The 27,164-nt window shown below is 44.3% G+C and overlaps 3 pseudogenes; 2 read left to right on the forward strand and 1 right to left on the reverse strand.

The window, feature by feature from the left end:
* Positions 1-27,164, forward strand: part of LOC144133836 (DNA-directed RNA polymerase II subunit RPB7-like) — a 63,619-nt pseudogene that overhangs the window by 25,589 nt on the left and 10,866 nt on the right.
* Positions 1,919-5,703, forward strand: LOC144133613 (uncharacterized; annotated as a pseudogene).
* LOC144133614 (uncharacterized) lies at positions 7,633-17,828 on the reverse strand (annotated as a pseudogene).

The raw sequence follows: 27,164 nt of genomic DNA on the forward strand, positions 1-27,164 counted from the left end.
GACTTGCTTGTAAGTGATAGAACACTGACAGAACCAGAACCTTGCCTGCTATAATATGGGGCTAGTGGACAACACTTCACGTGATGCAAGTGTGGGAAAAAATTGGTAATCATGAGAGAAAAGCCACCCTTCATCCACTGGAATGAATAGCAACTGATTGGGTGGCAAGGCAGTCCTGCAGAAACATCTTTTTCTATACACCCATTTTTCATTAAATTTTATTTTGCGACTGCACATGCCTTACCAAGGCTGGGTTCTTGTTGTGTTCATTTCATCTGCTTTGGTTGCCGGTACAGCCAGGCAGTAGGTTACATACCTAATGGTGCATACCCGAAAAGCCATGATACGCAGCTGATCTCTCTTGCATGACATTTGTCGACTGTATCAGCGAAAATTTTTCGCAGCCCCTTATCTGTTTCCAAATATAAAAAGCTGCAAACAAAATAAGGGTGCTTCCGTTTGGCAGCACTTACCTGCTATTTCTGCGGATGCAAGCAATCTACAATTGCTAAGAATGGTATGCTGGCTGAGTTGGACTGCAAAGAGGATGCGAGTCAGTACGTCCTCCTTAACTATTGTAGCCTGACAACAAGTTGTTCGAATAATGTGTGTCCACTGCTGCGTGACATGGCTGCTGTCCCTGCCCGCTCGTAGAGCTCTGTGATTGTGTTGGTTTTATTGCAAATCTCTGATGCCATATAACAATGAGCTTTCTGGTTGTGTTAACCGCTGGCTTTTTGTATGTTCCTTTTATTTCCGTGCATTGTATTATTCCTTGCTTTTTAATTTTCTTTTCTATTCACATTTTAAAAGCGAGTAAAAGCTCAACAGTCCCCTTTAATGCTGACTTGTGGTTTGATGCTTTGCCTTGAATGACCTTTGAGTTTCTTTCAGTTTTTCGAAGCATTTATAAATTGTGAAATGAAGGGTTTGGCGGAAGTATGTTGTGTTCTTATCCTGTTCGAAATTGTTCTTGTGTTCATATCTTTATTCCTTTCTTTGCACTTACACTGCAAGAAATGAAGGGCACTTTTACTTATGACTGTACTTTCGGCCGTCTACGGTGTCCTTATTCCGATTGTTTATGAGTTCTGATTCTGATTCTTTTTTTGCTGGTGACGTGTCGTGTGTTCGCACATTTCCTTACATCCTTTTCTATTTTCATTTTTCTAAATTACAGTCCATTCCATCAGATATGCAGTTTGACCCGAACTCAAACCCACCATGCTACAGGACTCAAGACGAGCTGAGCTGGACGGGTTTCATATGACAATTTGTAGACACATGAAGTACTGGAGTTCTCGTACTTTTTAGCCTTAGGAAACTCTCGTGGCTTTGAAAAAATTCTGAGAAACCTCCCCATATCTTTGTCATCATTCATTCCTCCTGACATGCATGCGGAAACCGTGGGCTTCCCGGTACCCAGTTGGAGAAATCCCGGTTGAACTCATACTGCAGATCAGCCGTGCAGTTTATGCATTGCAGTTGAGTGCGATGGAGGACTCCTAGCTTGTGTTGAACTGCCACTAAAACTGCCAGTTGTTCATTTGATCACATGGTGTCGAGTAAAATGAACTGCAGATTTGAAAACAGTCTTTATTTGTCATAACATTCTCGCAATGAACTGTTCCAGAATTCTAGACTGAGCATTCACTATGCTTCTGTTTATTAAGCAAGCTTAACACTCTTCTCTGTGGAATTAGTAAGTGCTTGGCTAGTTTTATACGTAACTTGAAAATGCATGTCTCAAAATATGGGCCACCAGAACTTTTCTCATGTTGCACAACGAAGTCAGATTAGCAGATTGTGTTTTTCACTGCATATCTTGAAAGGTCGTCGAGATGAAATTTGGATGTCCTGAAATATGGCCAGCAAGAAAACTCAGGAGGAGGGCAGTTAGATAGATTTGCCATGACCCATGGGTGCGAGACTCAGGCATGACGCTGATCTGTTTCTCATGGCAGCAACAGCTGGGCAAACTGAAAGAGGGGACATTAGGGAGGCAATGGGGGCGCCGGTATCACTTTTCCAACTTTTCAGGGGGCAGCAGGTGCTGTGCAGTCGTACACTCCTTTTCCAATTGTGTTTCCTGTACTGCTGTTCTGTTATATGAAACTCTATTTAAGGGGGGGCACGGCTCTTTCGGGCCGAAATTTCGCGAAAAATTGGGTTTTTTAATTTTGTCATATTAGGATTCACGAGGTCATTTTGCACCTGACATCGAATTTTTGGAAAGAAATAGCCAGTATTTGCTTAGCAGTGGTGCTCCAGCGGTGCCAATTGTGCCATTCTGATACATTTACATTCTCCTGCACCATTCTGCACCAAAAAAGGCAAATTGATCAATATTGCGCCCTAGCTGCGCCAAAAAGATGACACGGTAGCGGGAAAGCAGCTATTTGTGGAACCTTTTAAGCTTTCAGTTGGCAACCTACTAAAATGTTTTCGCAGTTGGCAATGCTGTGCGCTGGTGGTCCGTGGTAGAATTTAGCAGCTACTACCTGTTCATTCGCGCAACTAGAGTTCACTCTTAACGCAAACGAACGCGTGAAACGAGGCAACGGTGCAAGTGCGACCTTCAGCATCGGAATTCCGCGCTTCTGCTACTGTGATCGCGGACGTGGTTTATGCGACATCGTTTATAAGCTCTTCATAGGATCACTGATGATTAACAAGCGTAAGTAATTTTCTGCACGTGTGGGATAAAAGTGGCGTGTGTGCACAGGCGTGGTTTATCATTCTTTGTTTGGGCAGTTTGTTACCACTCTTTGGAGTTTCATTAACGTGAAGCTTCATTAACGTTAGCACTCTTTGGAGTTTCGTTAAAGTGAAATACATTTACGCCATTTAAGCTGTTCAGGTTAGAGTTGTGTAATCATACAGTAAGAAATTGCAGTGCGAGAATCGGATTCTAGTTTTGACAGAGCGGCGTAGTTTCAACAGGTTGGAAATTCTCCGGCGATTCGCGCTGCACAATCTCGCGTTCGCTCAAACGCTTGCATTTGAAACAGCTTTTACACAGACATATTGAGCTTTCATAATACGCATTTTGCCACCACCGAATGTCTTTACATGTACAATCAGACGAGTATAGTGGGAACCTGGTTTAACGACCAAGGGAATCGCCTTGGGCACGTTCACATTTGCGCGCTTTAGCCGCTCAGGAATTAACCATTCGTGTTTTCGAAGTTTGCACTTTAACATATGCTTGCGCATTCGTGGCTATTGAAAGAGGAAGCTAATGTGTCCTTTAGCAAGACTCTACGCAGATGCTCCAATTTTTTTTTCTTCAGGAGATTTACTTCGGGCTAATGTTTCTTGATGGGGACATGTGGTCAGTGTGGAATTATTTATTTTCTTCATTGAAATGTGTGATCCTTTTGTTTGAAATGCAAATTTTAATGTTTCTTTCTTTCTAGGGCGAACCACAACATTTAATGAATCCATCCTCAATGAAGTGGACTCCAACAATGATGTCATTAATGTGTGGTGCAAAAAAGGGAACTAAAGAAACGGATGCCGTTTGTGTGCTCTGCAATACAGTCGTTTCATGTGCTATGCATGGAATTACAGCCATAAAACGCCATGCAACGCTGAAAAGACACATTGAATTTGTTGCAAAGCACAGGGACAAAGATGGATACCTGCAGCCACTGAAGCTAGTGCAAACTACGTTGGACTTCTCACACGGGACAGCTGGCACATCTGTCCAAGATTAAGTTGTGAAAGCAGAAACCGTTTTTGCTCTGTCTGTCGTCTGCAAGTCTATACCTTTTTCCTTGGGAGACACAGCAACAGAAATGTGCCAGTCCGTGTTTCCATATAGTTAGGTTGCAAACGAGATCAGCTATGGCAGTACCAAGTTGTTCCGCATTGTTTCTGATGGGCTTGGTCCTTACTTTAAATCTCAAGTAATAAGTGAACTGTGTCACCCAAATGTCTACTTCATAATAATCGTTGATGAAACCCCGAAACCCGAGCAAAGGGTGCAGCAGCTGGATGTACTTGTAAGATACTTTTCTAACAAGCAGCAACAAGTGGTTGTTGACCACCTCCAATCATTTCATCTTGGACGAGGGACTGCAGAGAAAATTGTTGAATGCATTGAAGATGCTTTGACAGAGCTTCCGAAGCAAGGGCTTATTTGCTTCTTTAGCAACGGCCCTAATGTCATGAAAAGCATCAGAAACAAACTTGACAAGTACACAACGTCAGACCTGGTGGACGTAGGCCACGGCAATTTGCACAAAGTGCATAACGCCTTTTCAAAGGGACTGGAGGCATTTGGTGCAGACGTCGAGGAGCTTGTGCGAAGCATCTACTACTACATTAAGGGCGCCGTCCACAGAGAAGGCATTAAGGAATACCAAGATGGGCTAGGATTTCTTCCCATGTGTTTCTTAAGCACGTCTCAAATCGCTGGTTGATGCTTCAAGATTCTCTTTGTCGCATGCAGGAGCAATTTCAAGCACTCCAGACATACTTCCGCTAGGATGATTAACCTGGAGAGCGCTTGGAAGCTCAAAACCTGCACGACAAGCTTTCTTCGGCAATTGCAGACAAAACCCTGTATGCAAAAGTGCTGTTTTTGAAGAACTGTGCAGACCTTTTCTTGGGTTTCCAGAAGTTATTTTAAAGAGAAGAACCACTTCTGCACGTTCTTCACTTGGAGATGATGTCGTTAGTGAAGCGAATCCTCAGTTGCTTTTTGCGAAGCGAAGCCTACATCAACAAAAGTGCAGATGACTTGAAGGCTCTCAATGTGCAGGACCCCGCGCTGTGGAAACTGAAAGCCGAAGTCGGTGCGGACACCGAGCAAGCTTTGGTGGTGTGGGATGCAAGTCAAAGAAAGCGCTTGCGTCTTGGTGCACGGGAATTCTAGATGTCTTGCTCGAAGGACCTAATGCATAAATTGCCTCTGAACAACAAAGTTCGTCAAAGTGCAAGTATTCTTGGACTTGATCTTGGCAGGGTAAAAGCCGAAGGGCGCTTTTTACGGATGCTCGCCTGCGAACTTCCACAAGTCATCCAAAGTACTCAAGTGTCTGGATTAGTAGATGAGTGGCATATGCTCAAATGTGACTTGGCTAATGACTTTCACCTTGCATAAGGTCATATAGATGATCGATGGGCAAAGTTGTTTCAACAAAAGAGTGTGGCTGGTGAAATAAAGTATCCATTTCTTTCAAAGCTGGTAAAAGCGTTGTTATCTCTACCCACGGCAATGTTGACTGTGAGCGTGGCTTCAGTCAAAACAGACGAATGCTTGAAAGTCGAGCTTCACTATCCATAGAGAGCATCAATGGCTTACGAAATGTGAAGACATATTTAAGAAGATATGGAAGCGATGCCACGAAGGTGCCTTCGTCTGCACAGCTTCTTCAAAGCGTGAAAAGAGCACGAGCCAGGTACGCAGAAAGAATTCAGAGCTGAGCAGCAGACCTAAAAAGAAAGACACCTGAGAATTCAGCGGGTGACGGAGATTACTGTGACGTGAAACGGTCACGGAAGCAACTCGAAGAAAAGGTTGCATCGTGTCGATCAACCCTGAAGAGCGCCGAAGAAGTCATCTCTTCTGGGTTGAAGAACAAAAGCTTGGAGCAGCTCCAACGTGGTCAAGTTTTGTTGGAACAAGGAAATTCCAGCCTTGCTGATTCACTTTGCGAGCTCGATGACGTCGTAAACAATTCCAAGAAGCGTTAAGATAGTGCCGACATAAAAAAAAGGTTATAGTAAACATGTTCTTTCGAATCTAGTACAATTGACTGAACACATCTGCAGGACAGTGCCAGCAATAATAAAACGTTTTTGTCAGTGTTTTTGTGAATAACTTTGTTTTTTCTTAGCTACACATGGCTGAACCTTATCTCGTTAATAACAACCACTTCTGGGTGACTCGTTTATTTCGTTGGTGCTGCTCCGGGGTTGCTCCAGAATTATTGTTCTGATACAAAGGTGCTCCAGAATGGCTATTTGTCTGCTCCAAAACATGAAATGGCTGGACCACCACTGGCTTAGTAATAGCCATTTTAATTCCCGAAAGCGCACGAGTTGCGTTTTAAATTGAGGTCAAATCATGACTCACCGTTGCACGGTACCTCCGCTCTCCCCCGACGCCGTTTTGGTCTTGTTCGAAAGCTCGCGCCTCCAGCTTTTTTTAAAAATCGGTAAGCAGCGCTGGGATTTTTTCGTTCACGGACAAAATAACAGCAACGAAAACGTGCCCGCCGCGTTGTCCTTGGTTAGAAAAGCCATGTGATCAAAATGGCGCTCTGTGATCCGGTAGGCCTACACTGTAAAACAAATTGCTGCTATTTGTGGCAAAAGGTGCTGGTAAATTGTTGCCGGAGGCATTCCGTTATCTTTAAAATGTATGTGCGCTAAAAATACTGGCTCTCCGTAGAAAGCAGTACGGAAAGGTGTTGTACAAATAATGCAGGGACGTAAAATGAATAAAAAGAAATCCATTAAAATAATGCACACTTCCTTAAACATAATACGGAGCAATCATTTTTTAAAATGAGCTCATCCGTAAATGCCATAATGAGAGTACTTTATTCATTCATGGTCGCCCCGTAATTATAAAACAGGCAGTTCATTTCGTGTTCAGTACAGTTCCAGAAATTAAAAACTAGTGTTTTGTAACTATTTCGAATCCCTCTGTACGAAATGGGATGCACACGCATTCATAAAAAGCTGTGTTGTGTGTTGAAAAAATTAAAACACTGTACATGGTGAACATAAAGTATATATTTGTTACAGCATCCATGATGAAATGTCCAGAAAAAGCACTACATAGGTACAGCCTTGCATCACTATTTTGCCTCTTGTGCTGTTGTTGCATACAAGTGAAGGATGCAGTGGTTAATGCCCCTCATAGGACACTCTCCATCCAAATGGGGTCGGCTGGTTCTCATGATGTCGTGGCTAATTCTTTAAATGGGATTAACTATGACATCATGACAACTGGCCGACGCTATTGGCTGGAGAGACTCCTATGAGGGGTACTTGCTGCTGTGTTCTTGAGTTGAGTCTGACTCTTGTACGCCACATGGGTTCATTCTGTTTCCTTCAAAACAAAAACATGCACAGTCAATTCTGCAATGAGTAGTGCAAGTTGCTTTGACAAATCAACTCTGCTGTTTTTCCTTGGTATGCTATGACTGAGACAATATAGCAGTTTTCCGTTAAAAATACATAAATGAATGCAACAGCTGGTTCGCCAATGAAAAATACTGCTCTAAATTTTCAGCACAGTAGTACGCCACATGGCTGTGCAGACTACTAGCTGAAGCTAACTCCGCAAGTGGTAAAGAGGAGAAATACCTAACATTATTTTTTTACATATTAAGGATATAGAACATGCCTCATCTACAAACGTATGCAGATATAGAACTCCTTTACTAAAGACTATTGGAAGCCCAAAAAACAACTTTGTGGGTGGCCCTTACATAGCCTAATAAATATTTTAAAGACACGATCTTTAAGCACCATATAAAAGCTATTATCAGAAATGTGCAGACACATAATTTCTCTCAGAGGAGTAACTTATGCTGCATACAGAGTGTGTCTAATGATGAAGACATCTGTTAATTCCATGCATTACCAACATTTAGGCACAAGTTAAAAGCATCACAGAGCAGCAAAACGTCGACTTACAACTTGAAGCCCAAGTTTATTCACAAGGGTCATTATTTTTGATGGTACAGATGTTCTGGCACGTTTCCCACCTTTCCGCCTGCTTCCATTTGGTGGATTTATGTCAAACAACTGCCTGCAGGGAAAGAAAAAAAAGTCATGCGTTACTTTACCATTTTTTATTGTTCTTTTCTCACTTGAATAAAACTTTAATTCGTGTCCACTGCTCAAAAATGCAAACACAGATTTATGTCTCAAATGTATCATGATGCACAGTGACAGCAGGAAAGCATGCGTGTGTACAGATGATGTGTATAATAATTTGCAAGATACCTTTTTGTTTCCCCCTCCTCTGCAATGCCTGCCTAGGGCCATTAAATAAACAAGCAGGAATTTTGAAGAATCACCAATGTTTATATTGGTGATATTGAAACTAGATATTCAGAATTATTGTCTACATCAAACACACTAGTTACCCCCTTGAAAATCCTCTGTAAAAGTACAGTCGCACTCTATATCGAATTCCTGTTTCCTAACGGTGCTCTTCAGTCACTTTCCGTGCACACAGATGGGTCGGCTGTGCTGTCTTGGGAACCTTCTGATCGTGCTAGCACTGCGAAACTGCATGCAGAGCTTAACGTGGTATGTGCTTGAGGCTGGCCTTAGGTCTTGTGCAATCATTTATCATGCCACGTCACTGTAATGCTGCAAAGTCAAGCTAACTAAAGTCTGCAGGCGGCCATCACTTGCATCGTTGCTGAAGGCGCTGCGGGAGCCAAATGGCAGATGCAGCAGTAGACAAATGAAGTAAAGTACTGTGTGCATGAGAAGCTTCACATGCCAAAAAAAATATGCTGTCGAAGGCTGCAGTGACCTCCTCTGTTATATGTCAGCAATCAGGTATAGTACGAAAAGTAGTGGGCGGATTTTTGCACCGAGGACCTATGAGAAACAATTAACCCAAATCAAGCTGTTCGTCCTGTCCCTAGAACACTTGGTCACTTTTTTAGCAGTATCACAATGGTGCAAAATAGATGGTCGTACAGCAGCCTGTGATGCAGTGAGGCTGCAGAGAGCCAAAAATATACACGTGCACTCAAAGTGCTTGTCATTTTCATCCCCTTTTTCCACTCTGCCTTGTCGCACAGTACCGTACGACTGTGGTTCAGCACTGCTGTGGTACTGTTTAAGAACTGGCCATGTGTACATCAGGTTCAGCAACAATGCACACGTGGAGGCGCACAGCAAAACTATGCATTGGGTACTGCAACCTGCACCAGGTGAGGTGTAGAAAAAACAAAATAAGCTAGTCAGTGGTCAGTGCATTAAATACATTTGCAGTGCAGAAAAATATCCTAGAACGCAAAACGCTTCTTATTAAAATGGCTGCAAGATCTGCAAGCATTATATTGTCAGAATTATTAGGAAAAGAAGTTGGTCCCAAAGCCTTTTAACATGGGGCACTCACCTTTGTACAAATTCGAGGGTTATGGCAGCACCCTCTGGGTACTCCAGATTCATTACATAGTACAATATGAAGGCAGTACATGCTGCTTCAGGGAAGCCACTTGCTTCTGAGAAAACGATTCGGTTCTCACAACAAACGAAGCACTGTTCGCTGTATATGCTTCCTGGAAAAGAAAGAGCCACAGTTAAGACTTGAAAATTTTTAATCCATGCAGTGCTTATTCTTTTTCTGCTAACTCCTGAATCATCATTTATTTTTAAATAAAAGTCAAACAAGCCAATTTCAATACAGAAGAAAATAAGATTAGACTGCATTGGTCGGGAGAGAACGTCCTTACGATAGTATATATTAATTACATAGTAGTGGGTTAAACACAGGATAAGGCCCATGCTAGAATTTTACCTTGCCAGTCATTATTGGAAAGAAATGTGGTTGCATGCTACTATTCACTAATGACCGAAAGAGGCCTACTAAAATAAGCCAAGGCATTAGTCTAGCCATTTTCAAGGTAACAGTGATACTTAGAATATGTAGTCTACACAGATGTGCCTCTCGTTAAAAGCTACAGGAAATGCAAAGATCTGCTCCTTTCCGGCAGTAACATAATACAAAAGTAGACTTTTAGCGCCTAAAAACAGTAGCATCTGCATGGGTCTCTTGGTCAACAGCCTCGAAGCACATTTTATGTTAGAGGCTTCATGTTACAGCCAGCACAAAGTATAGGGTGCATGCATAACTATTACCGCTGTGCAATGAAGCCTACGTAGAGCCACAACAATGGGCGTTGAAGGAAGTTCAGTCAGGCAATTGTTGATGCTTGTTCCTTCCTGGGGGAAGATAAAAAATTAAAATTCCATGTATTTTGAAATGAAAATGTAAAATGTTACTACACTGCAGGCAACTACATAGCAGCCATTGCAGTGTTTTACAAAGAAAGGTTAAAAATCAAGAAAATCTCCTCCTCACTGTAAATATGTGACAAAATATAGACAACTGCAAATCATTAAACTTCCATGCACCAAAGAGCTCTGTACAATCCAGTTCCTAGAAGCACCTGTGAAACCTAACGTGAAGCCAGTCATACCACAATAAAATGGCTGTAGTTTAGCTTTCGATAAACCTGGAGTGACGCGATAGCTACATCTGGCTGAGTGGAACTCGCTCAGTCGAATTGCAAAGTCTGTTTCGCTGGGCGGTCCTTCTTCATCTGCGCCCCATTCACTTCTTCGCCATTCGAGCTGTTGCAGCTCGGTTTCACTGGTGCACCGTCGGCAGCAGCAGCTGCTGTGCACTACATGACCAGGGGTGGCCACTCTGAAGGCTCGAATAGGTGGCGTAGTGCAGCTATCGCTACAAAAAGATGACACACACACAACAACGCTTATGGCGTCTGCCTTGAGGTGTGTGCCCAGAAAGAAATTTTACCACTAGAAGCGTATTCACTTAGCCAACACTTAATGCAGGACAGGAACACAATCGCAAGAGCAGCAATAGATTATTAAGCTTGGGATGTCAGAAGCAATGAAAGAAATGAGTTTGGCACCCGAGTGTCAAATTTCTATCATAGGTAATTAGAGAAATAGTTATCTGCTGTACAATATTGACCATGTATACCGATACCACAAAGAAGTGCAGAGCATATTAAATTATTTAAAGGGAGTCACACTCACTTCTAAAACCTTGAAAAGGAGGTCACTTTTGTCATTGAAAACAGTAGCCAAAAGTGGCATTGTCACATGTTCTTTTCCTCTGTCATTGCCTTTCTCCTCTTCGAGTTGTTCACGAAGGAGCATATAGACGATCTCTCTCTTTAACGATGACTTCAGATGGGTCAGTAATCGAGAACAGCACTGCTGCAAATTCTTTTCAAATGTGCTCTGAAATAGAATATCATTTGGGCTTTGTTAAACAAAGCTGCGAGACCTGACATGTTGCTGCATTCTTACCCCACAAAACATAGGTATACACAAAAATAAACATATAACATTCTAGCTGACACACATTCATATAGTGCTTGCCAAAAGATGACGTTGTATAATAGGAGTATCTACACCTAATTTTGGTGGCATATTTTTTTTCCATGTTGCATAAGACATTACTGCACAAGGATGACAATGTGATGTTCAGCTATGATCAATAAATAATTTATAATTAAATTTTTTCTCAAGATATTTCAGTTTCAATAGCTCAGTAACATCACAGTTCCATCCTCCCCAGTTCCCCCCCCCCCTATGTAATACCCTCTTCTGGAGGGCCTTTAGGGGTAACTTGAATAAATAAAATAAATATAGAACCTGTGAGGCATAAAAAAAAGCTGCAATATAACTGCTGCTCCTTCATTCCATGCCACTCCTGTTCTGTGGCAAGCTGGCTTTAAGGTTGTAGTGAATTAAAATGACAAAGCAGTATTATATCACACCTGTTTCATACTTCGTGTGATCTAAATGAACTTTAACGTCACCGCCATCATTTGGCTGTTCAGCCAGAAAGCGAAACTGTGCGAGAAAGTAGCTTATAGATTATGCAACGGTAGTAGGTGAATACCACGTGGTAGTCCATGCACAGCAATGCCTTACACATCATTAAAAAGAATAAAATATGCTCCCAAAAAATTGGTGCCTACGCTCCTTTAAGAATAGCTATATCAGCTAAAAATGCATGCCTTAAGTTCCACTGCTAAATGTATTTCGAATCACAATTTCAAAAGGAATAGTATGATGAGTATAAAAAGAGAAGTTTTTAGAAGACTTGGACTAGACATTCGGCAAACGATTAATCAACCTAGCCATCAATAGGCCTGCTATAGCCATGTGCCAGTATTTTGTCATTAGGAAAGCGAGGTATGGCTTACCTTTACGTCTTTTCCGAGGAGCTCATTTGCATGCTGGTAGAAGAAGGGCTTCCGAAATGACAGTGGCCATTCATTTTTCACTTCTTGAGTGTGGTGTATAGGCTCCAACGAGTTTATAAAAGCTCGCTGCCGGGAGTATGTTTCTGCCATGTACCTCATGGCCAGAGGCATATCAATCTACCGTGTGGTTTTGCGGCCCTCTCGCCTAAAGAACTCCATTTTGTTTTCGATATTTGTGATTTCTTGGTCACTGGGGGGTTGCCAATTGGGGCACCCATACGAAAATTGTCTATTTCTTTTGGAAGGTACTCCTTTCGAGAGCAATGCCTGCTGCTTCCCACGAAGCACATTTTCCGCTCTGCTCTCCAGCTGCTGGAAGACAGAGTCATAACCGCGACCTAGTATGCTGCCATTCAGGCCCCTGTCCTCAAGGGCTTCGGGAAATGCCTTCACTAGCTCATCTGCCACACTTCTTATAAATTCCCGGTTTGGCCGTGAAGACAATTCCATCATTTCTCGTGCAACATGTCGGACCAGCTCTCGCCTCTCTGGAGGGGAAAGGCGTGGTGGGTCTGCTCCAAGAGCTGCTTGAAGGTGTCCCGGCAGCGTGTGGATATGCAGTCCGAATTTTCTGTACTCTGTGCGACTAGAACTGCTTGCTTGTACTTGTGCTTCACCTATTTAAAGGGATTGTAATATGTCATATGATATTTAGTCACACAAGTGCAGTCAGAAAACCAAAATTCTTTATATCAGGCTTTTTTAGCCGCACATTTTAAGGAATAAATACAGCATGGTGCATTTGTAATGCTGGCACTCATATCAACCATGTTGCTTTAGCAGCATGAAAGAGCCGTTTTCAGAAAATTAGTGAATCCAGTTAGTTTTAATGCTACTTTTACTCACATTGCTTCCTCGTCACCAAAAATGGGCATATACTCAGGCGATGCTTTCAAGAAAGTAGTTTAGAACCAATTTAAAAAACGCCTCATTCTGCTCCAATGACCACCTTGTAATGATATGATAATTTTACCTCGTCTTGAAAATGGCAATAATTATGTTGCTGTGAGCAACGGCCATTGTAGCTAAGCATGGTGATAAAAATTATTCATAATGTGATGAACAAGACGAAGCTGGCAGTGGTGCAGGACGGAGCGCTCTGTCCTGCACCACCACCAGCTTCGTCTTCTTTGTCACAATCATACAAATTATTCTGCTTCAAAGTGACATGCACATATATAGTCGAGCAACAAAGAACACCACAAAAACAACGCGGGCAGAATGCAACACAGCCTACCTGAGATGGGAGCTTCTGCTCTGGGCACAGTTTCGCATACAACGAGGATCCTCTCATCCAAAGGAAGTTCAGCCACAACATCGCTGAAAATTGCTTCATCAAGTTGGGTCCAGTCACGAAGAAAGACCTAACACAAGAGAGGACCATTCTTTCAGATGCACAGGCCAATCAAAATTCGCCTGCACAGAGTGGATGTTTACAGTTGTGCCTCGTTAATACAACCCCCGTTAATAGCAATGACTCGAATTATGGACAGTTTTTCTGGGGACCAAACTTTTTCACTGTATTTCTGCCTCATTAAAATGGAAAACTCGCTGTCCGGACGGTGGACAAGGCGAAAATGCACAGTGCCCAATAGGGCCCATGTATTTTTGTTCCGGTAATATGGACGGAGATGAGAACAAAATCTATACTGTACCGACGAGGCGTTTCGATTTCTGCATTTTGAACGTAGGACATCAGTGGAATGCAATGAAAAAATGTGAATGACTGAGTGATGACCCTTTTATTTGGTGGGTTCGTACTTTACAGTACAAAGTTGCCCAAATGACGCACCTCACTATTGTCCATACTGCATGAATGACTGCAATGAACTCTACAGTTTGTTCCGTCACATACTAAGCTGCATTCAGCAGTCGTCAGCCGACTGTGTACTGATATGTTGTAGTATCGGCTCGTGAGATGTGAGCAGTCGCAGTAGTAGTTCCCGAGACGCCTTCAAGCATACCACACACCACTAGGCGTGTAAAGCTGCACGACATTATTTTAAGCACACTGGTGTCAATAATTAATGAGTCTGCAGCTCCTAAAATCATGCCTAAACTTTGCAGGACAACATTATGCACAGAAGCAGGCCTTAATCACAACATGTTTGTTTTTCTTCACGATTCGTTATTACGGACGACTCGCTTTATGGACAGTTTTGTTCGGCAACCAGCGTCCATGTTAACGAGGCACGACTGTACTTCATTACGAACAAAAAATTAAAGTTAATTATTTCACTTTTATTCAACTTAGTCAAGGTGGTTCGGCTTGGTACTGTTAAGCCAGAGACCTTGAAAGGGCGTTAAAGCTAACTGAAAATGTAACACATTGCTGTGGCCACGTGTGGTATACTCACAAGGGCAGCATGGAAATGCCTAATAGGCATGAGCGTTTAGAGTAGTTGTTCGCAGCTGCTGGCCTGTTCGCTGCTGTTAACGGAGTGAGCTATTGAAATGAAAATGATAAACGATGTTAATAGACAGGAACAGAACAGCGCATCTGGTAACTAAAATTTAGAAGAAATGGGAATGGGCAAGGTACATGATGTGAAGGAGGCAATATAACTGGTGACACTAAAGAGTAAAAAAATGGAATGAAAGAGACAGCACGTGCAGCATGGGGTAGCAGTGAGTTAATTGGGCAGATGAGAATAGAAAGTTTTGAAGAGTAAGGCGGTCGCGGCTGGCGTAGGACAGGGTTAGATGGGAAGATATGGGAGAGACTTTAGTCTTCAGTAGATGTAGTTAGGCTAATAATGATGATGTTACTCCTACATTGAACTCAATTTTCCTGGATATCATAAAAATGTCCTAATGCTCCATATTTCCCAGGAAGCTCCAAGAGGGGCTCTCTCCCATTGAATAACAAGCACAAAAGAAAATGAACAAGAGTTTGCGAGTACACTCAGCTCACTATATAGCCAACATTTTGACAAGAGAACTTGTCTTCTTCTGGGCAAGCGCTGCCACTAATAACATTGGTTTATAAGGCATTCACTCTGAGGAGAAAGGACTGGTGAGGGCACAGTGTAGAAGGAGGGCAAGGCGGCAAAAGTGAACTTGAAGATGTTGCCCACTCATGGAGGCTGCAGCAGGTGGCATGAGGAAACCTGAAAAATTGCAAAGAGGAGGAAGAGCGAAACCTGATCTAGAGCACATATTTAAAAATAAACAGGTGTAGAGAAGATAGAAGGGGAGAAGACAGCAGGATGCAAAAGCGAGCTTCATGTGAAAGAAGCCCAAAGAATGCAGAGAGGAAAAAGGGAGGAAGTAAGGGATCGTTGACAAGAAAGCAGCACGTGCATAGGAGATGGTACACAGCAACAAAAAAGAAAACAAATATAACAGGCAGGAGAAAGTAAAGATAGGAATACCCTGGAAGGCATGTGTATTTTTTCTTGAGATGTTATTCTCGCCCCGACCCTGGCTAGGTTCAAAACCGTAAGAACTATGCTAGCGATAAAAAGGTTTATTTCTGCTCGTTGAAACATCTTTAAATTCGTGAATTAGGAATGCATTCTTTGTATTTTCTTCTCTCTTGCAGATTTGAAGGCTGAATGTAGCCGACATACTTAAGAGGTGACCTCTGCTTTTATGACAAGATACTAGAATGCCCTTATCAACATAAACAATGCTCTGGAAATACGACACCACGCAAACTAGCAAAGACCGTCTCAACAAAATATTTGCCCTACCGACCCTGCAATGTGCCTCTAAATTCTCCCTTCCACCCCCCCCCCCCCAACCCTCTACCTCTAGCCTGAATTAACTACCCACTCTCCATGAGACAAAGGCCTGTTTCCTTCCTTTTCCTTCTGAGCCTCCGCTGCATTGCCACGAAATGCAGTCCACAAGTATAGGCATGATAAACAACTGTTGCCGACAATGAGCGCAGGCTCTCGACCTAGATGCAAGACTTGATATTATCTACACAGCAACATACAATCATTTGGTGGACGACTAAGGAATGATAATAAATTGCCCTGCTCATACTATATATGGCGAATCGGCCTTAAAAGAACACAAGTCGAAGCACAGCAAGCGATTTTGTTTCAACGTAAAGACTAGCTTTAACTGCTCGTCACCTAATGTCTGCATGCTATGTTCCTTCTGTCAGAAACGATATTTGAGGCAGGACAATGCATGAGCGTGAGAATAATTGGTAAATGTGCTAATACAACAACCACACAAGGGCAGTCTCGAACATTATAATCGTACTCAAATCTTTGATGAACTTAGCTAATCAGTCTCCAATTATGGTTCAACATGGTAAGTTGTTGGGCGAGTTGGTTATAATATTCCCCGACTAGAGCACGACGAACGCTGCGTTGTCCCTGCGAATATCGTTCTTCTATGTCCCGTTCATCGTGCTGTGGTCATGGAATTAAGTTCACAACTGCATGGCATAGAAAATACAGAAGCATTCCTAAACCATAAATTAAAAAATTATGACCAACAGGAATAAACGTCTCCAAAGGAAACCTACAGTCTCTCAGGTGTATATTATAGCACTAATATAATGCTTTAAGGTCTTGCACCTAGCCAGATTAAGGGCAAAAATAACACAAGAAAAAAAAACACAAGTACTTTTACGTAATTTATACCACCTGTATCTCCTTTTTCCCAGTGTTTTAGTTTTTATTCCTCTCTGATTTCAACATCTCCTGTGCACCTGCAGCTATCTTGTCAACCTCCCTTAATTTCCACTCCCTCCCGTTTTTCTTTCTTTAGCATTCCCACAGAAACAAGCCTTTCTGTTCTCTCTTCCCCTAATACACCCTCTCCCTCTTTTTAACCATGTGCCCCTTATATACATACTGAAGAAGTTGGCGCGGAACGAGGACAAGCGAGATGAACAAGGACGAGCGCTACTCACAACTGAAAGTTTATTCCAGACAATGCTCGAATAAATAGTGAAACCAACAAGAACAAAAAAAACAAACAAAAAAACGTCATGAACAACACATGTCACTCCGTGAATCCCAATGATTTGGACAGGAACAGATACTCCCTATAAGTGAAGCGAACGGAAGTCTGACTAATGCACTTATCTTCACTGATGCGCATATGGAAGGCTTCCATGAGTTCACGCATGAGTTGCTGCCTGTGCCTGTGTCCTCGTTTTTCCGCGTCAACTTCTTCAGTATGCTTAGCAACCAACTTGCCCAACTATCTGCTCCCCTTATATACTTCTGCTGTGCCTTTTCTCAATTTTTCAGGCCAACCCGAACTTTCTCTTCACCATGCCACTTGTTCTAGCATGGAAAAGATGCCCAAGTTCCCTTTTGCCACCTTGCCCATCTCTTCACATATCCCCCCCCCACACCAGACCAGTCCTTGCTCCTTGAATAAAGGCCCTATAAAACCTGAACCTGTGGTAACGTTTGCCAGAGGCAGATAAGTCCTATTGTTGAAACATTGCTAGCAGGCCGAGACTCCCCCCGCGCCCCTTTGTTCAGTTTTTTTGTGCTGTAAATATGTCATGCTTTCTCCTTCCCATTGAATAACAATGGTTTGTTGTGATTACATAGTAAAATCCAAGCAGATACACTGGATGCTTATGCACTTGGGCAAGCCAAACTTAAATTAAAAACAGAAGTTATCAAAAACCACAGACACAGTATGATGCACTATTGCTAGTGGCTACTCCTAGTTGACCAAGCTGCAATGCAAGGTTGAAAAATTTACCTTTGCATGTTCACACATGCACACACCCTTTTCACGGGCTTGTACCAAAACTTCATCAATGGTGTTTGCATGTCCAACTCTTCTTACGGAGTGATCCGCATTCCATATTTTCACTAGTGGCATCGCTGCTTTCGAAACCTACAGTACTGAGGAAGAAAAAATTCTGTAACAGCTGCACTGTATTAAAGTGTTGTGCACTGAAATCAGACATCATGAATTTTACATGCATGCTCAATTCATTTCAATCAATTTGCACACAATCTCCAATGCTGTATGAGAAACTTCCAGTGAAAAACTATGCATCTAATAGATACCATAGGCACTGGCCTTTGATATGTAGTGATGGCGACCAGCAGTCGCCTGCGACTACACCACAGCTCGACAACACCGATGTTCACACTTGCAAGGGCGACCTGCGGGCCACCTTCTTGTTCGATTCTTGTTTGAAGTGAGAGTTCTTGGGAATGACGCCGTTCGCGTGCTTTCGAGAGTTTCGTCTGCTTTGGCCGCGTCTCCTGCGCTAGAGCTTGGCCCTCGAAAGTGCTCTGGTCCCTCGATATTAGTAATGTACTACTACGACCTGAGCGATCGAGGAAGATATAGCGGCAATGCATGTGCACCGCGGTCGTACTGTACCAGCAAGCCTGCCAGCCAGCCTGGATGCCGGCCGCTAGCGCGTCAGAAAAAATACGCTAGTATGCTGTTTGGTCGCGTTCATACCATGCTCTCGGAAGTCGAATTTCAAAAATGAATTAATTTTGAGGGTCGTTGGCCAATACCGAGCTGCTGGATACAAGCTAATTTCTTCTCATAGCCGTTCTGCTGCTGTTGCCCAAAGCGGCTCGATTGCCTGGCGTCTGCTTTCTCTGCTGCTGAAGGCATCGCGGAAATCGAGCATATTTTTCTTCCGCCGTCCGCCTGCCTCCGAAGTTGTTCACGTAGCTCGCCTGAAACCGTACTGTGACCGCTCGAAGCACGTGGCCTAACTCTTCGCGCTCTGCACACGTTTTTCAGGCTTACGTTTGTCTCTTTGCGCATCGGGACGATGCGCCTTTCGGGAGGACAGCAGTGTCGTGTGTGTTACTGTTCTCAACGTTCTCCTTGTGAACTTAACGTCTTCTTCAACCAGCGGGGTGCCGATCGACGGAAAAGGAGATGAGGCTCGGCAGATCTCGCTCGTGAGCCGGACCGCGACCGCTGAGCTTGTCTGTGGCCCCTGCTCCTGTAGTCCTGGTTCCCCAGCGTGCCCTCGACCCGCGTCGCCTGAACGACCCGTGACAATATTATCATGAGACGAGGTTCCCAATATAGCCGTGACGAAAGTAGCATCTTGGTTACAGCGCTGGACAGTTCCGAAATGCCCTCAGTTGCGGCATCGATGTGAAACCGGCTAGGCTTAGCGACGACTTCGGCAGCCAAGGAGCAGACAGCACAGTTCACCGAGCGGCGTCGTTGCCGAAAGCTCGGCACGCTCGCTGATTGGTTCAGCCGTTTGCGAGTCGCAGTCGCAAGGCTGAAAAATCGAGCAGCGAGCGACTGGCCCGCGACTGTCGCTTTTCGATCAACGCGAACGTTTGCGACTGTTGCTTTTCGACCAAAACATTCGCGCGACCTCTGCGACTCACAAGTGTGAATGGGCCCTTAGGCTGGCTACTTCTTGCAGCCTAGTTGGTTTTTCTAGTAACAGCCTTCCATCACCTTCCAGTTCTATCCAGCACAAACCACAGGTGCAAACAATACACTGAACAGAATATCCTACAACACATCGAAACTTTGTTTACTTGATGAGCAATGTACCGTATAAACCGAAATATAGGTCGAGATTTTTTCTTAAAAACAGCGAGCGAAAGTCGCCCCTCGTCTTATAAAGCGGCCTTAGCAGAATGTGAGTCGCAGTCTGGCAACCCACGAAGCCTGTTCGCGAACGGATAGCCAAAGCCGTATCGACATCCAAACGAGAGTGCCTTTGTTTTTTGTTCGTTCGGAGCCGCCGGACTGTTGGTCTTCGCGTGCGCAATTCCCCGTTAGCAATGAGTGCCAGCGGCACGCGGAGGCAGTTCACAGCGGCTTTCAAGAAGAAAGTTATAGAGTTCGCCGAAGCGAACGGGAACATGGCCGCTGAGCGCATGTTCGGCGTTTCGGAGAAGAGCGTGCAGTATTGGCGCGGACAGAAAGATAAGTTGTTCGTGTGCAATCCGAGCAAAATGTCCTTCCGCGGACGTCGTGCAGCACATCCAAAATTTGAGGACGCACTTGCGGACTTTGTGTGGCACCTTCGTGCGCGGTCACTACCCGTGACTGTGCATTCCATTCAATGCAAAGCTTTGGAGCTTGCGCGTGAAGCTGGACTACGCTGAGAAGAGTTCAACGCACCGAAGTCATGGGTGCGTCGTTTTATGAGGCGCAAGGGATTTTCTCTCCGTCGCCGCACATCCATATGCCAGAAGCTGCCAGAGGAGTTCGCCGATAAGCTCGTCAGCTTGCAGCGGTATGTGATTCGGCTTCGAGAGGAGCACGATTACATGCTCGGACAAATTGCGAACGCCGAGGAGACCCCTGTCTGGTTTGATATGCCTTCGGCTACCACGGTCAGCGAACGCGGCGCCAAAGAAGTAAAACTTCTGTCGACAGGAAGTGAGCACTCGCGCTTTACTGTCATGCTTGCGTGCGCAGCAGATGGCAGAAAGTTGCCTCCTTTTGTCATATTCAAAAGGAAAACCATGCCGAAGGAAGCCTTCCCTTCAAGTGTTGTTGTGCGCGTGAATGAGAAAGGGTACATGGACAAGTCTATGATGATTGAATGGATTCGCGTGGTGTGGAATCGTCGGCCCGGTGCACTGCTGCGTCATCGGAGCATGCTGGTTTTGGATGCTTTTTGCGGCCACCTGACTGAATCAGTAAAGCGCGCGCTCACGGAAGCCAGGACCGACCTCGTCGTCATTACTGGTGGAATGACGTCTACCCTTCAGCCACTCGACGTGGTACTCAACAAGCCCTTTAAGGACAGAGTGCGACAGGAGTACAAAGAGTGGATGTCCGGCGACAATCCGAAGACGCCGACGAGTCGCCTGCAAAGGCCTCCGCTTGCGACAGTCTGCAGCTGGGTGTTGTCGGCCTGGCGTTCTTTGCCAGATGCCATGGTGCAAAAGGCTTTCAAGAAGTGCTGCATAAGCAACACGCTGGATGGAACTGAGGACGACGCACTGTGGGAGCCGGTGAGTGACAAGGAATCGTCTTCCGACGACACTGATAAAAGTTCGGAGTGAAGTCGCAGCCGACGTTGCAAATAAATGTGTTTCGGCAATATTTGCTTCTTCTCTATTTTTTCTGTTTTCTTCACTTCAAGGTAAGGGGGTCGACCTATATACCGTTTATACGGTAAGTCAACCTCTGAACTGATGAAATCCCAGAATTTGACAACACAAGCTGCACTCAATAACACGATACAATTTCAACTGCAACCATTTACAGTTTCTCCGGAAATGAATGGGCCAACCTGATTACAGTGGTGCCATTGAAGAAATATGGCTCATATGGTGTTTTGTCCGGAAGCGTATGGAGAGACAGTATTGCATTTCCCTTAGTTTCTTTTTCCAAAGCATAAAGGGACAATGATGGTACAAGTGTACCGGGCACACACTCAACTAGGAACATCACTTCATGATCATTACTTTTGATAATGGCCGTAACAATACCAAATACAACATCATAGTGTGTCCCTGAAATAAGCACATAGTTTCCAACAGTATAACAATAGCCTTGTGCACAAACTTTTCTTAAAAGCACACAGTTTGGAGGAATTGGAATGCCATGCATCTTATTCTGCACTTGAGACTGCTCAAAATGGCTCATCTCAACAAATTGGCGTTTTGTCTCAAATAAGCCATGCGCTGAAAGAAAAGCTTGCGACAACTGATGCTTCTCAGACAGTGACTTTGTGACATTCTTGATGTTCCTGGCGTGTCGAATACAGTTCTTGAAATACTGATGTTTGCTTTCGAAACGCAATGTCCATACATAACATAGTGGGCCAAATTCTTCAATAAGAGTGCTGTAATGAATCATGTAATGATGTTTGGGCCTCAGCTTTTGTTGTGGGAAGAGAGCACTTCGAGACGAAATGTAGTCCTCAATTAAAACTCTGAGGTATGCAACCTGGGCAGGTGTTACTTTCGGTGCAAGAAGATCACTTATTCGCATTAATGTAAGCACAAGGTGCCAAACTGAATCATCCATGTCTGCCACTTTGGTGCCAATGTACAGAGGCAGCAGCTTAAGTAGAGTGGAATTTTGCATAGCATGCCCAGAAAGCTTAAACCCCTGGCTGAGCACTTTTGCAGGCTTATTGCGCTAGTCAAGGTTGGTGTATTTCATTGCTGATATCCTGTTGTTCAAGTAATCATATGTGAACCAGCACTTTCTGTTCACAAAATATTGAATGTACAATGCCACATCACGCTTAACCACTCCCTCAAAGAGGTCATGTGCAATGCATGGCGGCAGTCCGGAATTACATACATGAAAAAACTTCAGGGCATGGAACGGAGACTGTTCAATAATACCACAGTCGCTGTTAGTTGAACAACCTGCAATGCGCTCGACGCATTCATCATAATGCTGAGGCGTTCGCTTTTCCCCAGTCGCAAGAGGGTCCTGCTCAAAATCAGAGCGAGTAACAAGGCAGAACCGGCAAAAGTAAGCGCTTGTGCTAAAATTCTGTGCAAAGCCACCAATGCCATGACTGCCAAGGTTGTCTCCCATTATGAAGTCTAACCGCACATCATGATGGGCTCCACTGATCAATACTCCTGACCTCTCAAGACCGACCATGTCCTCTATCAGTGGCTGAAGCACTTTTGCCAACCCAAATTCTTTTGTATCTTTCTGGCGGCAAAGCAAAACCATCTGCATCGCTTCCACATGAGACCTGCAGTACAAAGGCACATTTCCAAGTGTCAGGTAAACTCCCAGCAGCTTAAAATCTTCCTTCGCAGAACCTAGAGGGTTTGCAATTTCAAATTCATCTTGATATAACAAAATTCGTATTAATTTACTATGACTGTTTTTAAAAGGCTCACATGAAACGTAATGCTCAAACCACTCTTCAGAAGTCCTATTCTCCTCACTGTTTACCTGAGACATCAAGAATTTTATAAGACTTTCAACAGGCACATAGTGATATACAGACTCATTATTCTGTCTGTTGAGGCCTAGAGACACTTCCACGGGTTCTATAAAGTTGAAGTTTTTTTTATAGAAGTTGTGGCGGCAGTATGATGACCTCAGAGTTGTAGACAACCCAGTATGACGCGCGTCTTTTGCAAACACTGATTCAGTTTTCGCGAGTACGTCTTCTGGAATGTCAACCATGCCCTCCAGTGAAATCTGATTGCTCAAGCTGTGCAATGTATCGATCTCCTTAACTATAGTTTGTACTGTGCTTGCTGGCAAATGATTTTGTGTTTCCAGCTTAAGCAGAAACTGGGCAAGGTTGGTAGTGAAGAGGTTGCTACTTGAGGGGTTGCTAGCACTGGCCCCCATGCTACATATACTATCAGTGGCTGATAACTGTCGACTGTCGTCAGCTTCTGCCATGCTCTCTGGCCCCAATTCCAGGTGAGCAGTAGAGAGCTCAGTGCTTTCTAAAACGTCTCTGCCCTTTTGGTGGTACCTTGAGACATATGTTCTGAATGAACCAGCTGTTCTCAACACACTAACGCACCCAGTAAAGGGGCACACAACTGCTTCAGCTGAGTTGCTCAAGTGGCTGGCTACATGAAACAGAAATTGAGAGCGGTTAGGTTCCAAAGTCCCGCATGATGAGACAGGACACTGGAAAAGGGCGCTATCAGAGTCAAGGAGTGGTCTCTTATGGCGCCTCGAGAGATGGCTCCTAAAGCTTCCATAATTACTAAACACAGCACCACATGAACCGACTGGGCAAGGTGCACCAGTCACTATGCTACTATGAAACTTAAAATGGTCAAAGTAGCGTGACAGGGACTGAAAACTTTGACTACAAACATTACAAGAGGGCATATTTGATTAGTGATGAGCACTAAACGCATAAACACAGAAAAAATATACATCATGAAGCAATACGGTCACACTCACACAAAGCAGTTCCACTGGGATTGCTGGTGTGCTCCACAAGAGCCAGAATCACCACATGAAATGTCTTTGATAGCTTTGTACAGAAGCACTGATTGAAGTTTCTGGTAGCAACTGGTCATCCAAACAGCCCCTCAGTATGAAGCTCGGGATCACAGTCGAAGCTTCAGTCCCCAGGGGTTCTAAACACGGGCTTGGGAATAAAAAAAAATAGCAGATTAGGGCGAGTGGTCATTTCTCATAGTGCAGTGCACATAGCACGTTAACTTCCACAGCAAAAACTCTATTGCTTGCTTTGAACTGTACTTTGCCCAGACGCCTGAAAAAAGCGATTGCAGGGGGGCAGGCCGAAAGTGCCTAAGGAGGCTCATGTCACTGTGCTCCCATACTGAAGCTAGAACGCGAACCTCGCACTCTGAAGGAACCATTTGTTGGTCGTCAGTGGGAGCTGTTGCTACAAAGCTACCTTCCATACATTCCTATTTTTTTAAACAAACACATGCTAGTAAATCATGAATGATCATGATGAACATGTGCAGATGATGACGAAGGTCGCACAATGTGCTTACAACAGCGCTATTTGAACATAGGCTACACAACAAGAATTGGGACCATGCCTGATCGAGTGCAGCAAATCGAAAAGCATCTGTGGGCTGTAAGTTTTTTTTTTCTGCGGTCGCATATCTTTCACCATAAGCCATGTGTAACAGGTAGCCACAGTCATCATTTCCATGCTCATGACGACTTTTAACACACAAAGGCATTCAACTCAGTTTTTCGATGAGCGTTATTCGCATGACAGTGTACATACTTTGGGAATCGGTTCACCGTTAGATTGTTACCGCTCATGAAGTGGTAGTATGTGGAATTCAACGTTCTTAAGTGACACATGGGCTATGAGTAGAAGTTGGACTTTTTGGTTAGAACCGAAAAAGGTCAGTATTGGCATGCACGGTACGGCTATGGTAGGGTGCAGTTGGTAACACCGGGCCTCGGTCTGCAGTGCCCTGTATTATTCCGCCGGACAACTCCAACAGTGAACAAAATCAGCTTCTCAATGTATGACTTTCAGAAAAGCGGGATACCGTAGTTCTAGAGCTTATAATTTTTTTCTTGAGGAAAAGGCACAAAGATGCCGAAGTCCAAATATTGACTACATATAACTCAGCTTCCACAAAATGCATTGAAAATTCTAGCTGGAGGATATCTGTGAAGCAGATATCCGCAACTTTAGTGAGAGTCCCTTTCTGAGGCCCTCTAAATTGTATGCAACTATAGATGACTTAAGTAAGTTACAATCTGTCAAATTTTACAAGTAAATAGGGAAGCCAGGGGTGTGATGCGACCGCAGTATCATTATATACGCTCCCTAGGTGTGCGATTTGATGTATTGCTCCGCTTGCTTAGATGCCTCTATGGACCCGGGAAGCCCCACCTATTCCCTCTACCCACCTGCTAGCTAGGTGATGTTTGTTCATTTTCACCACCTCAGAGCTCTCAGTCAGTTAAGTAGTTTTTTTTCTACTGCATCTAGGACTGTGACACAGAACCGTGCATGGCCGTCATGAAAAACTGTAATGTTCCGGCTGAGCAGCAGTTCCACTGCTGCCATCAACGCGCAGACCATACTCGTTCAAACCAGTGTGACAACCCAATGATAGCATCTCAAACTAACTCTTAGAAGTATACCTCCCCTTCTGTTTTCGTCTCTCAGCTCTCATTTAAACTGTTACATTTTTAATGACGACAGAAATTCCTCCTATAAGCACCGCTCCATGTACTAACATTGTCAGCTTCATTACTGGTGAATAAATTGTTCATGCTGGCCAAAATGCCGAGACAGACTCAAAGTGACCTCTGACCACAATGAACTGCCGCATTAAATCAACAAAAATTCATTAATCGAAAAATAATATTCACCGAAGAAAAAATATTTGCGTTCTGGAATAAACATCGAAAAAAGTATGCCAAATTCTCATAAAGCTTTTTGAAAAGCCCAACAGATAGCTATGAAGGATACTGTAGTGAAGAGCTCCGTGCGCAGAGCCCACCGGCGTTGTTGCATGTAGTGGGAAAACTATGGACTGGTTCTTGAACAATTGAGAGACATTTTTTAAGCGCAAACAAAGAAATACAAAACTGTATTACAGAACTGAGTGCATGAAAGGTCTTTAGAGAGCGGTCTACAATTCTCTTCTGACCTGACTCGACGCTTGTAAGCTGTCTTCGTCGTCTTACTCTCCTCGTCGGCAACAGCCTCTTCCCCCCCCTTCTCGAGTTCGTCTAGCGCAGGATCCGTCTCGAATTCACCGCGGACGTGCCATGTACGGCGGTGCGATGTCTATGCGGAATCTTGCTTTTGTTCCCTCCGTTCGGGTTCGTGGCCACTTCTGAATGACGCCGCGATTTCTCGCCAACTGCAATCCCGTGACGAGAAGACAGCCGAGCCATGTGCCTATATTTGGTGTGAGGCCTGTTTACATCCGATGCGAGATGGGCACCATGATTTTTATTTCTTTTTCACCTCCGCACACTACATACTCTCGCGGCGGCCATCGACTGCGCTTATCACCGCTGCCTGAGCTGTCTCACTTGGATCGCGTGAATCGCGAAGACGCGACGACCAGCCGACACGGCAACCGCGGCTTTATGTATCCGCGAAGGAGCGATGTCCACACAAAGCGGCGGGTAATAAGAGACGCGCGCTGGGGCGATGTGCGTGGCTCGATCTGATGGGTGGACGACCTTATGGATTCTGTGTGCATTTACTACATGAACAAATAGCAAGTTAGCGCAACAGGTCGCGAAGCCAACATGTTTCCGCGAACCGCTTTGTTTCCTCGATTTTCATTCCTATTTCCTCACGCTCCCTGGCCAATCCCCTACCGTGGGTATGTGCCATCGTATTTGAGGCGACAACAACAACAACAACAACCGGCGCTATGAAGGCGATGCAGCACCGTACACCACATTTGATAACGCTAGCAAACTGACACTTACCTTGTCGCGAAGAACAGAATGCCCCAAAAGGGAGCAAGCTCACGCCGGGCTGCTCGTTGAGGAGGGAAGGTCGTTCCAGGTGAGCAGAGCAAAGACTGCGTTGCTTTGATGCGGCCGGGGAACGAAGAAACGTGCTCATCAAACAACGCGCTTTATATTGGTGACGCAGTGACGCCAAGTACACTGTTGCCAAATTTTTCCTTCCTTCATGGCTATAGCCAAGTCAAGTCACCAAATGCTAAAGCGCACGTGGATAAATAGAAGGAGGGTAAAAGCATCTCCTTCGATGTGGGGTGGTCGCAAATGCTTCTACGCTCTTTTACTGCTCGTATCAGCGTTGCTAGACTG

Source organism: Amblyomma americanum, chromosome 5, assembly GCF_052857255.1.
Source record: "Amblyomma americanum isolate KBUSLIRL-KWMA chromosome 5, ASM5285725v1, whole genome shotgun sequence".
NCBI classification, from domain to species: Eukaryota; Metazoa; Arthropoda; class Arachnida; order Ixodida; family Ixodidae; genus Amblyomma; species Amblyomma americanum.